The sequence below is a fragment of the Pleurodeles waltl genome, chromosome 1_2 (assembly GCF_031143425.1).
Source record: "Pleurodeles waltl isolate 20211129_DDA chromosome 1_2, aPleWal1.hap1.20221129, whole genome shotgun sequence".
In the NCBI taxonomy this organism is placed as follows: Eukaryota; Metazoa; Chordata; class Amphibia; order Caudata; family Salamandridae; genus Pleurodeles; species Pleurodeles waltl.
The window spans coordinates 222,616,005-222,634,491 of NC_090437.1; positions in this window are offsets into that span (position 1 = coordinate 222,616,005).

Below are 18,487 nucleotides of genomic sequence, written 5' to 3' on the forward strand. Positions count from 1 at the left end.
AAAATCAAGCGTTTTATTTCCACTTCAGTGCAGCAGAAATTGTGAGTTCTCAATCCTGACGCGTTTCGGCTAATGCCTTGATCACAGGTAATATGAAACAGATGTACTTTCTCACAGTGTTTTTCAATCATCAGCACGTGGTTTCTTAATCTGAAATACAAATCCCATAATACACCTTAATGTTAGTTATTGCGCTGGACAGTACTTAATCTTTATATTGCTCAAATAGCGTAAAAGGTATCACAGTTCCAAGCATGTTATACAGTATGCAGTCCATATCCACGTGCTGTGCCAGGCACCTGCTTAATGTTAGTTATTGCGCTGGACAGTACTTAATCTGTATATTGCTCAAATAGCGTAAAAGGTATCACAGTTCCAAGCATGTTATACAGTGTGCAGTCCATATCCATGGGCTGTGCCAGGCACCTGCTGCTCCCAAAAATAAAAGTTCACGTCGAAAGTCTGTGGAAAGCTAGGACAGAGATAAAATACCTCTGTCCCATCCCCTTCTCACCTTCATGACACCAAATCTTGGATAAATGCCGTAATGTGCACGAAGTAGAGCGGGTCGGGCCCCTCACCAAACAATCCCAATCCAAAATTGCTCCATACAGGGCCACAGACCCTCCAGGGCGGCCGCGGTAAAGGGCGAAGCATCCCAGTATTAATTGTAACAGAAAGCCGAAGCACCAATCCACAGTAAAATCAAGCGTTTTATTTCCACTTCAGTGCAGCAGAAATTGTGAGTTCTCAATCCTGACGCGTTTCGGCTAATGCCTTGATCACAGGTAATATGAAACAGATGTACTTTCTCACAGTGTTTTTCAATCATCAGCACGTGGTTTCTTAATCTGAAATACAAATCCCATAATACACCTTAATGTTAGTTATTGCGCTGGACAGTATTTAATCTTTATATTGCTCAAATAGCGTAAAAGGTATCACAGTTCCAAGCATGTTATACAGTATGCAGTCCATATCCACGTGCTGTGCCAGGCACCTGCTTAATGTTAGTTATTGCGCTGGACAGTACTTAATCTGTATATTGCTCAAATAGCGTAAAAGGTATCACAGTTCCAAGCATGTTATACAGTGTGCAGTCCATATCCATGGGCTGTGCCAGGCACCTGCTGCTCCCAAAAATAAAAGTTCACGTCGAAAGTCTGTGGAAAGCTAGGACAGAGATAAAATACCTCTGTCCCATCCCCTTCTCACCTTCATGACACCAAATCTTGGATAAATGCCGTAATGTGCACGAAGTAGAGCAGGTCGGGCCCCTCACCAAACAATCCCAATCCAAAATTGCTCCATACAGGGCCACAGACCCTCCAGGGCGGCCGCGGTAAAGGGCGAAGCATCCCAGTATTAATTGTAACAGAAAGCCGAAGCACCAATCCACAGTAAAATCAAGCGTTTTATTTCCACTTCAGTGCAGCAGAAATTGTGAGTTCTCAATCCTGACGCGTTTCGGCTAATGCCTTGATCACAGGTAATATGAAACAGATGTACTTTCTCACAGTGTTTTTCAATCATCAGCACGTGGTTTCTTAATCTGAAATACAAATCCCATAATACACCTTAATGTTAGTTATTGCGCTGGACAGTACTTAATCTTTATATTGCTCAAATAGCGTAAAAGGTATCACAGTTCCAAGCATGTTATACAGTTATATTTGTTTAGTATTAGATAGTATGTGTTTAGGTTAGTATCTGTTGTCCTCCATGTGTCCCGTCTTATAAGGGATGTGGGGGGTTGATGTTTAGTCATTTCGTTAAATGTGATAAGTAAGTTTAGCTTAGGTTAGTTAGGGACAGTTGTGGGTAATGTGTAGTTAGAGTAGATTAGGTTAGGTAATGTGTTTCCCCTGGTTTTAGCTTCTGTTTTTACTGTTTAATAAATATCTAGGTAACCCTTTACAGTATGTGTCAAATGCTTGTAGATCAGGGCCTTGCCATGAGAGAACAGTGTCTCTTTTGTATTAGCTTTTGTGTCCCATGCTGCAACCATATCCCAACTGAGCTGTTACATTGGCAGCTCCCCCAACGCTACTTAGCTAAGATTCGGCCATCCATTGTACCCACCACTCACGGTTACTATGGATCCCAAAGTGTGGTTATTTTGTGCTGTATGTTTTCAATGTCACATACTTTGCTACCAGATTTGAGATTTGGTATTGGGGACACTGTGTTAAGTCTGCCTGCAGCCTGATGTCCAAGCAAATCCTTATAAGGTGAGTGGTAGTATGCTCTCATGCAGTATGGTATACATAACTCACACATATCATTTGTTACAATGTTCAGCACAGTTACCTATTTGTATGGAAACTCATACACATCCCTTCATGCTATTTGGTGTGTGTTAGGTAAACATTGGGAAAAATGTCACATATGTAAGTTTTGACTTTCAGTAACAATTGAAGGCACTATTTTCTGGCTTAGACATCCCTTGAGGAGGCGTTATTCTGTTTAACACAGCATTTTGGTGTATAGTTTATATTTTCCTCAGAAATAACCCTCAGGGAGGGCAGATGATGGTACAGTCCAGGCCACTATGCATAGTTATCAGCCAAGATTCGTTCAGGTCAGGTGTATAGACAATCAATGATCCTTGACCTGAGGTTAACATCACTGATGGCCATCACGGTTGATGTGTCACATTACACAGAGTCAAAGTTGTTGTGTAAGTGCTATTTATTTAAAAGTGATGTAGTGCTATGTGTACATTGTCCATGATTGTGAGTCCATTAGTGTGACATCTTCCATTGTGATCCTACACAAGTGCACAAGGACATGTCATTGGACAGGATTTGCCAATCAGTTAGTGAGAGCCAATCACAGGGCAGGCTGACAAGCTAAACAGTGGGTTGAAGAACAGTTGTTGCAAGACTGGCATGTTACAAAGCACAGGACCTTGGTAATAGGTGGCCATGTTGCAGGGACTAGTGCTACCGGGTACTCTTATGGGTGAAGGTGATCTGTTCCACGTCTTCATCTTCTGATGTGTGTGTAGTCTCCTCAGCCCTTGGTGGTGGTGGTTGTGAAGGGACAATACACACCTCAGTGTTTGAAGACGTGGAGTCAGACATCCCGGTAGCTGCTAACTGTGGGGGTCTTAAGGGCAGTAATGCAGCAAGGAGGAGCTGCTGGTTCTTAAGAATAGCAGCCACATCACGGTGAAGGCAGCCAGGTCTGCCCTGAGGGGTTCAAAATTGCATTCGTGCACGCGTTGGCAGGATTGTTCTTCTGGGTGTTGGGTCAACTGTATTACAGCTGTGCGGATTTCCTTCAACCTTTTTTCAAGTTCCTGCAAGATTGTTGTTCGCCCTTGCATAGCTGCTGTCTGTTCTTCAGTTGACATCATGCACGAACGCAACCCCTCTAGGCTGGCTGCCATAGTTTGCATCCCCACCCGCATCTCCTTGGCCAGCTCCAGCTGTACTCCAACTACAGTTCTCTCAAAGCTGGCGCCAGGGTCGTCAGAGTCCTCAGCTGTGTTGGAGCTGGCAGGTCGCACAATTGGGGTGGTGGGTGGGTCCTCTGTGATGGCTGCTCTATCTGTGCTCCTCCTTTTGACTGAAGGTGGGGTCTGGAGGGTTCCAAGGACATCTTGGAGGGTCTGCTGGCTGATGTTTGTCAGCTCTTCATCCATGTCATCAGGGTAGTCCTGGACAGGCATATCCGCAGGAGAGCCATCGTCCTCTACAATGAGATACAGTACAATTAATTTGTCTGTGTTGTGGGTTTTGTAATTTGACATGCCTGCCTTCCGATTATTTTAACATTGTGATCTTGGTTCCTGTTCATTGTTCTTGTCTTTCAGATTAGCATTCTCCCAGGCCTATGCCCCACCTGCATGTCAGATGTATTGCGGTCAGCTTGTGGACTTGTCAGCATCACATCCTCTAGGTGTTGGTTCAGGCCAAATTGTGAATTGCCACCTTCTTGTCCTACTCAACTCTCCATCTACTTCCATTCTCTGTGGGTGTTCTGATGGCACTAGCACCACACTTAACAATCTGGACCTGCCCCAGTGTCTGATCTTTCACATCCACCTTTATGTAGTTGAGATGTAGCATATACTATGTCTAGCTTTGTCATGGTACAATATGGATGTCAGCATTGGTAATGTGTACTGCTGATGTTGGGGAATGTGTGGTACATTGGATTGCACTGATAGTCGTAGCAGTGTTCTATTTTCTCCTCTGACTTTGCAGGTATATTTCTGTAACAAGTTACATGTGTCCTCCCCCTCAATGCTGTTGTCTGAGCAGTATGACATTTGGGATGTTGCATGGTGTCATTGGAGCTATTATGACCCAGGCACAGGGTGGACCCTGACATATGCAGCATGGCTATGACATTAGTGCTGTGTACCTCCTAATGTTACTGACAATGGCTGATGTTTGTAGCAACTTTGGACAATCACATTTGACTGGATTGGAACATTTGTCTTGATTTCAGAGGATTGATAACGTTGTCATCCTGAATCCTCTAATGTGGGTGTTGTTTGATCAACGGGGATGTTACTGCCATTAGCTACTTGACCTGCACACACAGCAGAGGTGGTAGTGGCAACTGTTGTCAATTTTACATTCCACTTGCAGGTATGGCCAGAGGTTGTTAATTGGGCCCTAGTTACTGTAGGGAGGATACTGGCTGACGTGTGACGGACTGCAAGTTTTACATTGTACCCTGGCCTGGCTTTACCTTTGCAACATCCTTGGCATGGCAGCATACCCCCATGCAAAGGTTGTTGGTGTTGTGTAGTAGTGTGTCCCAGGTTTCCTCAGAACGGGCCATGCCCCGTGCCGTGCCCTTTTACCCATTCCACTCCATGAATATCATGACTTACATGCATTGTGTAGTAGGTATGTCCACCCCCCGCTTACAGGTTAACATTTGTGCATTTTAATTCCCAATGCAACTTACCCTGCATGTGTGTTGTCTCCTGGTAGTCTGTGCTGTCCTGTCCTTGAATCCCTGTGGCGAACTCTTCAGTGATGACGGCTGCCACCATCTCCTCCATGTGGTCCAGGGCCTCCTGCGGTGTTGGACTCCCACCTCCAGTCTGCAGTGCTGCCTTCCTGTTCCTGGTCATCTTTTCCTTGGTCCTGCGCTTGCAGTCATGCCAGCGTTTCTTGCACTCGATGACTGTACTACGTACTTCTGCCACTCTTGATCTTGTCAACAATTTGTTGCCATATTGCCTCTCTCCTACTGATTGGAAACTTTGAAGTGACAAACAGTTGGTGCTGGAGTTCCGTCACCTCTTTAACCAGAATTTTCTGCTCCTCTACACTGAAGCAACACTTTCTTTTCTTCTTCTCCCTGCCCTGGGTCTTCTGTGGGTCTTCCTGGCTGGTTCCTGGTCTGTTGTCATCTTCCTGGGGTCTGTGCAAGCATCTGGGATCCATTTTGGCTCTCCTATGCACATTTTGCGGTGTTTGCAGCGCTTTTTGACGCAATTGTGTCAAAAAAACGGCGCGTATCCGGTTTGCGGCGTCGTAAACTGGTTCACAGTCATTTTCGCTGCATTAACGTCATTTTCCTTTATGACGTGACGCAGTGGTTTGAGTAAAAAAAAATGACTCACACCTGTGGTTTGCGCCGCCATGCGTCAAAGTATACATTTGACGCCCGCACTGCGCAAAGAAATGGCGTTAGCCAACGGTAATATTTTTCTCGGAAAACTGCGTCGGCACAGTTTTGCGTCGAAAAGTATAAATATGGGCCTCAGTTTCATAAAAGGTTTCCTGGTGCTAAGAGACACTAGCAAGTCAAGGTATGATCCAATCCTATCCTAAAAAGAATAAAGGCAAGTTTTCAAGTCTTTTCTGAAGAGCTGGAGCTGATTGCAAAGATGAAGAGGTGCAGGAAACTCCCCTAACTGAGAAAGCATGAATTACAAATCAGGGGTAAATCGGGGCACTGCCAAGAGATTGGCGGTTGAGGGTCTGAGGCCATGCAAGGGAACATAGTTGGTGTATTTTAGCACCAAACATAGACGGATGTATTGGTGGAAAGCTCAGAACACATGGCAGAGTAATTTGAATGTAATGGTGTTTGTTATTGGCAACCACTGCAAGCATCTAAAGCTGATGTAGCTGAGCAGCACCTTGGCCTTTTGGAGAGCAAGCCTTCCTGACACATTCTAAATATGCAGCAGCCAAGACAACTGTCCAATGCCAGCACCCAAAAAAGAGAAGTACTGTAGTTAAAGCAGTTCTAAATTAAGGTCTGTACCACAAAAGAGAGAGCCTGAGATGGCAAATCTGTGAGGAATATACGCAGAACCCATGATGGGTTATTCACTTGGCCATTTAAGTAGGGTGCCTGCGTTATGCTTATTGCCTGTAGTTGGTGTATGTGTTACCGCTGCTCATTCTACTCTGACCAGCAGCTTACCAGCCTTATCCCTCTCAGAGGGCTTTGGGCTATATATACTTTGTAAATGTGCACTCAATCTAGTTCACACCTCTGAGTAGCTTTTTTCAAAAGAACATACTTTTTTGCCTCTCTGGTATAATGTGCTAACTCTAGTGTGTACAGTTCTGTCTCTAGTGCACGCAGTTGATTGTTCAGCTTCTCACGCACCCCAGTCCAGGTATTTACGCATATTCCTTGTATAAAGACCTTGAAGGTCTTCCATGAGACAAGCATAGCTATTGGGAAGCCTGCAAAAAAAGTAAATTATTTCACTAGCTATCGCTTACTTAGAAGCTGTGTCCTTAGAAGCAGGAGGCTGTCGGAGCCATGTTGGTATGCAAGCTGGTATTGCTCCCTTTTGTAATGTGAGAAATAGGGGACTGTGATTAGATGTAATTGTGGCTAAGTACTCCACCACTTGAAATAGCCCATACAATTGTTTTTGTGTAGTGGGTATGTAATGCATGTATGCATGTATATGTGAACAACTGAAGTATTCTTTGTAATCTGGATGCTTAGACCGCCAGACATTCATAAGTCCCTAAACTGTTCAGCATTCAGCTTCTATCACCCTCTCAGTTTCAGTTCACCCTTTTTGATCACGCTAAGATCCACCGCCACTGTATTGATGTTAGCAGGTAATAATGCGTCAAGAATGTTCATTGGCTGAGGGGTGCTTTGTTTTGAGGGTTCAATTTGTGTTTTTTCTTTGACTTTTTTTTCTGCCAAAATAGGTACTGGGGGACACCGTTTTCGTTTCGGTTTACGTAAAAAAAAATCCAGTTTGCAATCCATTAATCCATGGTCCCTGCCTCTGCCAGTAACACCATATCCCTCACTTATAGTTCACACGGCAACGTTCCAATTTACTAGATAAGCTACTGAACAAATGTCTCACCGAGAAAATGCCCTGGTCCCCACTCTAAGAAGGAATTCGAAACTTCAGGTAGTTACTGTAGGAGGCTGGCCTGGTTTGTAGTGGGTACATTGGGTACTTACACCTTACATCAGGTCCAGTTATCACTTGTTAGTGAATGTAGTAGTGTTCTAGCAGCTTAAGCCGATGAAGGTAGCTATAGCAGAGCAGCTTAGGCTGAACTAGGAGACATGCAAAGCTCATGCAATATCACTTATAGTTACACAGTACTTATGAACAAGTAAAGACAATACTCAGTGTTACCAAAAATATTTATTTATTTGGGTGACACAGTACCAAAAATATCTTAGAGACAATAATCCTTCTGGAGGTAATGTATTATACACAATATATACACTAGATATCAAAATTAGACAAGTAAATAGTCATAGAACAATGCAAACAGTAGGAAATCCTACAGAATGCAATGGGAGAAAACAGGTCTGGGGGCAACACAAACCATATACTAAAAACGTGGAATGTAAATCACAAATTCCCCCCTAGACAAGTGTAGTGTGTGCAGAATCGCTCGGAGAGTAAGAATACAGAAAAGGTAAGTAAATTACCCCAGCCCAGAGCCCAGAGCCCAGAAAAGCAGGAGTAAAGTACTGCAAGTTTCCTTAGGACACACTACACCTCGTTTTTGGGATTTTGCAGCAGCCAATCAAGTTTGCAAAGAACAATTGCTGGATTATTGGACCTGAAGACCTGCAAAGGAAGGGAACCAAGGCCCATATTTATACTTTTTGACGCAAACCAGCGCTGGCGCTGGTTTGTGTAAAAAAAAAGAGCTGCCGGCTAACGCCATTCATATGCACCAGGTGGGCGCCTCTTTTATGGATTGACGTTAGCGGGCGCTGGGGGCTGGTCAGAGTAAAAAAAAAAAACGACTCTTATCAGGCAGCGCCGGCGTAGGGAAAAATGGTGGTTGTGCATCAAAAAATGGTGCAAGTCAGGTTAGAGTCAAAATCATGGCTCTAACCGGACTTGCGCCATTTTTTGACACACAACCCCCATTGAAATGACTCCTGTCTTACCAAAGACAGGAGTCATGCACCCTTGCCCAATTGCCATGTCCAGGGGACTTCTGTCCCTTGGGCATGGCCACTGGGCACAGTGGCATGTAGGGGGGCCCACGTTAGGCCCCCCATGCCACTTTAAAAAAATAAAAAATTATACTTACCTCTGTTTACTTGGGATGGGTCCCCCCATCCATGGTCGTCCTCCAGGGGTGGGCAAGGGTGGCAGGGGGTGTCCCTGGGGGCAGGGAAGGGCACCTCTGGACTGCGTCCATGGTCAGAGACCATGGAAGTGAGCCCACAGGCACCTTAATGCCTGCCCAATATTTTTTAAGGCCCGCCCCCTCCTGTGCGTCAAAATGGCGTGGCAGTATAAATAAGGCGCACATGCCTTAAAGTCATTTTTTGGACGGAAACGCCTACCTTGCATGTCATTAATGCAAGGCGGTTTCCCGCATCCAGAAAATGACGCATACAGAGGATTTTTTACGTTTGCGGGGTCGGGCGTCATAGTATAAATATGGTGTTAGGTTTGTGCCGTATTTGCGTCCAAATTTTTTACGCAAATTCGGTGCAGACAGAGTATAAATATGCCCCCAAGTCCAGAAGTTGAAAGAAGTTCCAGGAAGGAGAGGAGCCTCTGCCAACCCAGAAGAGGGTACAATAGAAGAGTTCCTGGTTAGTAGAAGATTGCAGAAATGTACCCTAGGAAGATGCCTTTGGGTTTCTGTGTGATGGAAAAGATGTCCCACAGTGTGAAGATCGTTGCAGACGAGATTTCGTGTTGGAAGGCGCCAACAAGCCTTGCTTATGACAAAAGTGCATTTTTTATTAAAATGGCACTGGATGGACCCAGGAGGGACCTGGGGGCCTCAACTCATTGTGAGGAGGAAGAGGGGGCTCTCAGCACTCTCAGCACTTTAGAGAGCCCTCAATATGCCAGCCAGCACCCCCAGAAGCCGCGGGATCCAGGTTCAATGGAGGTGCAAAACAAAAGAAGGTCCCACTCCGACGGAGAACAACTCAGCAAGTTGAGCATCACAGGGTGGAGCGCTGGGAGATGGGCCAGGCTATGCACAGAGGAACTTTGCAAAGAGTGCACAGAGGCCTCAAGAGACAAAGAAGACACAATACACAGGGTACCATTGTTCTCGGGGAAGGCAAGGTCTTATCTCCTCCAAATTGCAGGACCTAAGGACAGTGTATGTTGATGATGTCCAGCCTCTGTGTCCTTAGGAGCATGCTCGTTGCCATGAGAGGCGTCCCAGGGTGCCGGTCTTCGCCTTGGAAGGTGTCTGCTTGGAACAGGGGAAAGATTCCATCACTCCACAGGAGATTTCTTTGGTTCTTCTGGTGCAGGATAAAGACAGGGGGTCCCCAGAGCGTGCACACTCTGGAAACTGTTGCAGTTGCTGACTTTGAGCTGAGGTTGCTGAAGAAAAGTGTCTCTTGTAGACACTTTGTTGCAGTTACAGCATTTCTTGGAGCAGGCTTTGGTTGATCCGACGTCAGAGGATGAAGTAGTAGTTGAAGAGGATTCTTGAAGGAAACTTGCAAGCAGAATCTGAAGAGAACCCACAGGAGAAACCCTAAATAGCCCTGAGAGGGGGATTGGCTACCTTATCGGGTATGGACCTATGAGGAGGAGTCTCTGACATCACCTACTGGCACTGGACACTCAGAGCACTCCAGAGTGCCTCCACACCTTGGCCAAAATCTGGGACACACTGAAAGAGCTCTGGGCACAACCCCTGGGGTGGTGATGGACAGGGGAGTGGTCACTCCCCTTTCTTTTGTCCAGTTTCCTTGCCAGAGCAGGGGAGAAAGAGTCCCTGAACCGGTGTAGACTGGTTTATGCAAGGAGGGCACCATCTGTGCCCTTCAAGGCATTTCCAGAGGCTGGGGGAGGCTACCCCTACCCAGCCTGTAACACCTATTTCCAAAGGGAGAGGGTGTAACACCCTGCTCTCAGAGGAAATGCTTTGTTCTGCCTTCCTGGGACTGGGCTGCCCAGACCCCAGGAGGGCAGAACCTTGTCTGTGAGGTGGCAGCAGCTGTAGCTGCAGTGAAAGCCTCAGAGAGCTGGTTTGGCAGTACTGGGGGTCCATGGTGGAGTCCCCAGTATGCATGGAATTTGCTCCCCAAATCATATTAAGAATGGGGGGACAATTCCATGATCTTAGACATGTTACAAGGCCATATTTGGAGTTACCACTGTGAAGCTACATATAGGTATTGACCTATATCTAGTGCACGCGTGTAATGGCATCTCCACACTCACAAAGTCTGGGGAAATGGCCCTGAACTATGTGGGGTCACCTTTGTTAGTGCAAGGGTGCCCTCACACTTAGTAACTTTGCACCTACCCTTCAACAAGTAAAGGTTAGACATATAAGTGACTTATAAGTTACTTAAGTGCAGTGAAAATGGCTGTGAAATAGTGTGTGTACTATTTCACGCAGGAGGCTGCAGTGGCAGTCCTGTGTAACGGTTTGTCTGAGCTCCCTATGGTTGGCAAAAGAAATGCTGCGGCCCATATGGATCTCCTGGAACCCCAATGCCCTGGGTACCTAGGTACCATATACTAGAGACTTATAGGGGGGGTCCAGTATGCCAATTGAAATTGGTAAATGAAGTCACTGGCCCACAGTGACAAATTTAAAAGCAGAGAGAGCATAAGCACTGAGGATCTGGTTAGCAGAGCCTCAGTGACACGGTTAGGCACTACACAGGCATACACATTAGGCCACAAACTATGAGCACTGGGGCCCTGGCTAGCAGGATCCCAGTGAGACAGGAAAAACACACTGACATACAGGTTTTTATCTATGAACACTGGGGTCCTGGAGTCAGGATCCCAGTGACTCATTAAAAAACATACTGCACACACTCACAAACAGGCCAAAAGTGGGGGTAGCAATTCTAGAAAGAGGCTACTTTCCTACACAACCCCCCCCCCCCAACGAAGGACAATAAGCCTAACCTTGGCCTGTTGAGACCTTATTGTCTAAGTGGTGATAAGTGGAGAGTAGATCTGCAATAGAGTGGTTACTCCCTTTATCATCCACTATAAGGTTACTTCCCTGTGGGGTATAAACTACCCTGTTTGGAGATTTTTACCTAACCAACAGTGTGAGTGTAAATTCTCAGAGTTACCATTAGTATGTTTTAAAGTTGGACAGTGGGATTGGTACACTGGGCCTATGTTCAATGCAAGAAATGCTAGACAAGGATCTGTCTCAATAAAGCCATAGCTGGGCAAAAACTTTGTCCATATGGCTGTAAGAGAGAACAGGGTTGCTGTTTCTCTTGAGTTGGAGCAGGGCAGGGCTGCTGTCCTATAAGCTCCACACTAGGACAGGGCTGCTGCCCTAAGTGTTTAGAGGTAGTGCAGGGCTGCTGCACTAAAGTTTCTCTGGGAGGGCTAGAGGGATGCTCCAAATTTCCTAAAATGGTGAAATTTTGCACATCTGGATTAGTAATTCCACAGAGAGGTACTATTACCTACGGGAGTTCAGCTGTGGTAGCTGATGGCTCCTTTGGTACACGTTCCACCCCAGGAAAGGTTTCTCCCACCACAGGAATGGTATCCTTAGTGGCAAGGTGGAGAAGGGATACTTTGATATCCTTTTTACCTGTTGGTGGAGATGGATCCTGGGATTTCAGCCCTTTTTCTCTCCTTTGCTTTTTCATTTCACCAGAAATTAGAGGAAGCTATTTCTCAGGGATACCCAGCATGGATGCATGGGTATTAAACTCTACCTCAGCCCAACCTGAGGCCTCTAGGTCATTCCCTAAGAGACAATCTACAGGTAAGCTAGGTGATACCACCACCTGCTTAGGGCCAGGAACTCCACCCCAACTAGCAGTTAAGGGGAGAGACTGAGTGGCATTATTGACATCAGTAACTTGGTACTTCTGTCCAAGGAGGTGTTGTGCAGGTGACACTAGGTTTTCAGTCACCAAAGTGATACTGTGGCCTGGGCCTCAACACCATTTATTAAGATTGACTGTCTGTACTTATCCATATTAAGGGGACAGGCAGCCAAGGTGGCAAGGCCAATGCCGCCAGGTGTGACAGAAACTGTCTTGGGACTGTCTACCCCAGTTTCTATTATGCTTCCATAAGTGAACCCAACTACACCTTTAGTTTGACTATTGTCAGTAGTCCCACCACTATTACCACTACTGCTAGGGGCACTAGAGTCTGATGTCTTAGTGGTGGTAGGATCAGGGGCTTTACCTGTGCAGGACTTATCCCCTGGCCAATGGCCTTTATTTCTTCACACACATAACACCAAGGCTTTTTCTGATTGTGTGAAGAGTTTGAAGAAGTTTTATCCCCACCCCCAGAGGAGTGTTTTGGACCTGAAGAAGGATCTTTGTGTTTACTTTTATCCCCATACCTTTCCTGAGATTTTTCACCATCTCTCCTCTTGCCACCCTTGTCACCCCCTGTATGAGCTTTTCTGCTCACCCTTGTTGTGACCCATTTGTCTGCTTTCTTTCCCAATTCTTGGGGAGATGTCAGATCTGAGTCCACAAGATACTCATGTAACAAGTCAGACACACAATTATTCAAAATAGGCTCTCTCAGAATTAAGCTATATAGGCTTTCATAATCAGTCACCTTACTGGCATGTAACCAGTCTTCTAGGGCCTTCGCAGAACAGTCTACAAATTCTTTCCAGTCCTGTGATGGCTCCTTTTTGATCTCTCTGAACTTAAGTCTGTACTGTTCAGTGGTTAAGCCCAGACCATCCAAGAGTGCATTCTTAAGAACCTGGTAATTATCTGCATCATCCTCTCTGACAATAAGAAGTCTCTCTCTCCCCTTGCCAGAGAAGGATAACCAAAGGATAGCAGCCCACTGTACATGAGGGGCCCTCTTAACTTTACAGGCCCTCTCAAGTGCAGCATACCACTTGTTGATGTCATCACCATCCTTGTAAGGAGGGGTAACTTTGTGCAGATTCCTCGAATCAAATGAAGGTTCCCCAACATTTGCATTTCTAAAACTGCTGCTGCCACCATGGGGAACTAACCCCAAACCCTGCCTCTCTTTCTCCACAGCCAGGGACTCCCTGTCTAATGCTGCTGCATTAGCTTCAGTCTGGCCTCCTCTAACCTCAGCTTTCTGAGTTCCCTATCCAGGGACTGCTCCTCAGGGTTAGAATTATGTGAAGCCTCTGAAACAGAGGTAACATGAGAGTTTGCAGAGGTATACCTATCTCCAACAGGGGCTACTCTAGTGACCTAGCATCTAGGGGTGAAGGGAGCCCTACTTGAGTGTGAACCTTTCCCACTACTGGTCATACTAGGGGGCTTTTTGACAGATTGGTCTGTGGAAGGACCCTCCCAAGGATTGTCATCATGCTCCTCTGAACCTTCCTAGTTGGAGTTATCCTCTACCTCTTTCCCTGTCTGATCTGGACCTGGTCATCTTGGAGGAGAAGATGTAGGTGGAACTCCTTTTTGGGGTTCTTCCCAATCCCTAAACTTCTTTCAATACAGCGACCCCTCAAACTTTTAAAGTTTAGATTCTCATGTTGTTTTCACAACTCTAGGGGTAGCATCTACAGAAGACATATTGAAAGAAAAAAGTTTTGGGAAAGTGAGTAAAATGTTAGTAGAATAACAGAGCCAACTTTTTAGAGAAAAGAAGAAAACTTTTCAGAACTTTGAAAAACTTTTGCAAAGTTAAACAGAACTTTTAAGAAAGTTAGAAAATTGTTTCTAGGTATATATTATATATGCGCTAAGTATTGGAGCAAGCATTTCTTGTGAAAAACACAGGTAGCAAAGTGGTAAAGCATTTGCAAGTTCTTATCCCGCCGCTGCACCACCAACTTAGGAGGCTGGCTTGGTGTGAGGTGTAAGTACCCAAGGTACCAACTACAAACCAGGCCAGCCTCCTAAAGTTACCTCACCAGGTACTCCACTGGCACTGCAAATCAGTTTTGTGGTGATCCAAATAATGTTGCCACTTTAGTTAGCCCCGTGCCAGGTGCATTTCATTTGCTGACCTGCTAGACCTCCAAATAAACAAACAAGAGTGTATTCTGTCTTGCCTCATTTACGTGAGGCAGAAGCTTCCAGGTTTGATCTTACAAGCAAGAGGAAAGACTTTCTTTTGAACAACTTAGAAAATTTGAAGACTGGATTAAAATGTCTCTTTTCAAAACATGCTTTTGTTCAGTCAGCTGACACAGGGAAATAGTGACCTCATCACATATTTTACAGAATCCATTCAATTCATTGCAGAATCAAATTGTTTGAGTGCAAGAGGTTTTCTTTTTTCCATAGATTTGGAGGGAAGAACTGAAAAATTCCCTTGCTCAAAAAGTACAATTGCGAGACAACTGATTAATTGGGAAGTTATGTTAGATCACTGTGTGACAGAGAGAAAACATAAATAAAACAAGAAAGAGGAGTAAAGATGATTTTTTAAAAGAGAACAAAGAGAAAATTGAGACAAATTTTAAATCTTAAGAGCAAGAACCAATGCAAATGGAAGGGATTTGTAGCCCTTTGTCCAAAAGAAGAAAGGGATGCTAGCAGGATTGATAGTTGAGTTGATAGGTTGGTAAAAATAAAAAACACTTATTTGCTTCCTCATTGTACCACAAAACCAAAAAATAAATTGAAAAATTAAGCACAAAATCAAACACTTAAGAACATATCTAGATTCTCTGTTGGAGACAAGTTTCATATGTCACTCAGTTTCACTTGCTTCTTCACCTCTTTTTTTGTCCCAATGAAGAGGTGAGTTGAGAACTTGCACAGACGAAAATGTTTTTATTTGAATCACTGTCAAAATGCATAGTCCCATGATTAATCAAACAATTATTAGAACAACATCATAATGTCATAATCTAGACCTGAGAGGGGCTTACCATTTGATAAAGGTGAGTGGAAAATGGTGTTCACAAATAATTTTGGATTGGTTGAGTATTTGGTAATGTCCAACGGACTGTGTAGTGTTGCTGGGCTTTTCAGTTGTTTATGAATCAAATTTAAGAGAATTCATTGACATCTGTCCAGCTCTATATAGATGACATATTCATGTATTCTAATTCAAAGGACGAATGTGTGAAACACATAAGGTCCATTTTACAATGATTATGAGATAATCATTTGTATGAGAAACTAGAAAAAACAGTTTTTCATGTAACCTCAATAGCACAGTATAATGTTAGGATATATAATGTCAACATTGGGAGCTGCAATGGATCAAGAAAAGGTCAGGGTGATAACAGATTGGAAATCATCTTCCAATCTGAAGGGAGTGCAGAGTTTGATGAGATTTACCAACTTCTAAAGGTGATTAATTGACCATTTTTGAGCTATTGTTTCTCATATAACTCAGCTGCTAAAGAAAGGGGTGTGATTTGTTGGAACTGATGGGATGAGAATGTTTTCCATGTACTGAAAAACTAAGGGCCGTATTTATACTTTTTGGCGCACAACTGCGCCAACGCAGTTGTGCGTCAAAAAATTTAACGGCGGCTAACGCCATTCCAAAGCGCCATGCGGGCGCCTTATTTATAGAATGACGTTAGCCGGCGGAGCTGACTGGTGAGCGTAAAAAAAAATGACCCACACCAGGCAGCGCCGGCGTAGGGGAAAATGGAGCCTGGGCGTCAAAGAATGGGGCAAGTCGGTCTGAGGCAAAAAATCTGCCTCAACCCGATTTGCGCCATTTTTTTTTTACTCCCACCCTCCATTGACATGACTCCTGTCTTAGCAAAGACAGGTGTCATGCCCCCTTGCCCAATGGCCATGCCCAGGGGACTTCTGTCCCCTGGGCATGGTCATTGGGCATACTGGCATGTAGGGGGGCACAAATCAGGCCCCCCTATGCCACTAAAAAAAAAAAAAAAAAAACTTACCTGAACATACCTTAAGTTACCTGGGATGGGTCCCTCCATCCTTGGGCGTCCTCCTGGGGTGGGCAAGGGTGGCAGCGGGTGTCCCTGGGGGCATGGGAGGGCACCTCTGGGCTCCTTCCGAGCCCACAGGTCCCTTAACATCTGCCCTGACCAGTCGCTAAAAAATGACGCTAAAGCGGCTGGACGTCATTTTTTTGACCCGCCCACTCCCGGGCGTCATTTTTGCCCGGGAGTATAAATACGGCGCACATGCCTCGGAGTCATTTTTTAGACGGGAACGCCTACCTTGCATATCATTAACGCAAGGAAGGTGTCCACGCTAAAAAATTACGCAAACTCCAAGATCTTTGGTGCTAGACGGGTCTAACGCCAAAGTATAAATATGGAGTTAGTTTTGCGTCGGATTTGCGTAAAAAAAAAGACACAATTTCAGCACAAACAGAGTATAAATATGCCCCTAAATTCACCAGAGCACCCCTCCAACATCATCCAGATACTCGTAAACCTTTTTAGAGGTGGAGGATGTGCCTCCGTTGGTAGTAGGATTATTGTCCCAATGTGATTCTGTAACAGGGGTACTACATCTCGTAGTCTTCCTCTCAAAGAAGGTATCCCCTGCTGAGCGTGCCATTTGAATATCAGACTGAGAGTTGTTGGGCACTAAAGTGGCTTTTGAGTTATGGAGACACTATCTGTTGAGGGGCCAGCATACAGTTACGATGTTAACAGATCATCTAAACTTGCAGTTTTTGAAGTCACCATGAGCACTGTCTGATCAATCATTGAGGTGGTCTTATTTTTTCAATTACAACAATGTCTTCCAATTCTGACTTGGAAGTACAATTAGAAAGACTGAAACATTAACACATTAAGGTGGGTTCTCCTTCTATTCCATCTTTGATAGTTCCACAGGAGAAAAGGATTAGTAATGTTTCAGGCAGTTTTAATGAAGATTTACAGACACCTTATTGAACTGTAGATAATGACTGGCTAATTTGGCAACCTGCTTCTTTTATGATAAGACTATCACTCAAATAATCTACTCCTTTGGTTAAGTGAGATCTCCAACAGTACAGAAGCCTGTGCTTCTTTAAATTCACTGGTATCTCCAATATTAACTTAATTAAATCAGTAGCTACTGTAAAACTACAATGTGTCCGGGTAACCGTATAACAAGTTTATATTTAAAGAAATAGTTAATGTACTAGTCCCTCTCTTGTTAGATGTTGTCACTAACTCATTTCACACAGCTACTTTTCTTCTCTCATTGAAACATTGCCTCTCTAAATTTTGAGTTAACCAGAATCGAACTAGAAACCTTGGGCCAGAAGCCCGGTTTCGCATGCATAGAAGGTAGACCGTTTTAATTCATGTAGATTTTAGGATGCTGGAGGACTTGAAAAAGGAAAAACACTATCCTGATTTTGTTGAAGCTTTGAGCTGTTTTTGGCACACTCAATCATATGGAATCTCAGGATCAATCTTTACAATCAATCTGGTAGGGATGCAGGTCACTGTTGATTGATGGTCTGCCTCTTTGTACCTAAACACATGTACTGTCTGATATCTGAAAGTTTTATTTCACTGATGTCCTGTAGTGTTTCACAATGGTCACCTCTGCCAACTCCATGAGCCAATGTAATTGGTAAACTAAAGCATAAGTTGCTCTACCAATTTTTAGTGTGTTTACAAATTTAGACTGAAAATAATAAAATTATTCTACATATGCCAGCTGACATCTCTACTGACTTCAATGAATTTCAGGCCATTTTACCTAATTTAAAACTGAATTCAGGTCTGTATGGAGAACAGCTAGTTTAGTTGTATTGCTGCATAAAGCAGCAATACAACTAAATAAAGTGTGGCACTTTATTTCGTGCCACACCTCAGATATGTTTAGCTGGCTCTTAAAACAACTTACCCCTTCCAGCTCAACAGCATTGTGAGTGCTTTGAAGATTACAACTTTTGAGAGTGAATGTTGATTCAGATATGAATATGTAAGCTCAGATGAATGTTTTTTTGAGCTACACATCTTATCATTTCGAACTCCTTTGGAATTCCAGATTTTCTTCAACTGAATTTAATCTACTGAGAGGGCAATAATTGTTTTGCAGATGAATTACTTCACGTCTCTCTACTATTCTCAATACTGCAATTGTAACGTGGGCCATAATTACGAGTGTGGAGGTCTTAAGACCACCACACTTGGGGTGGTGGTCGGACTGCTGCTAA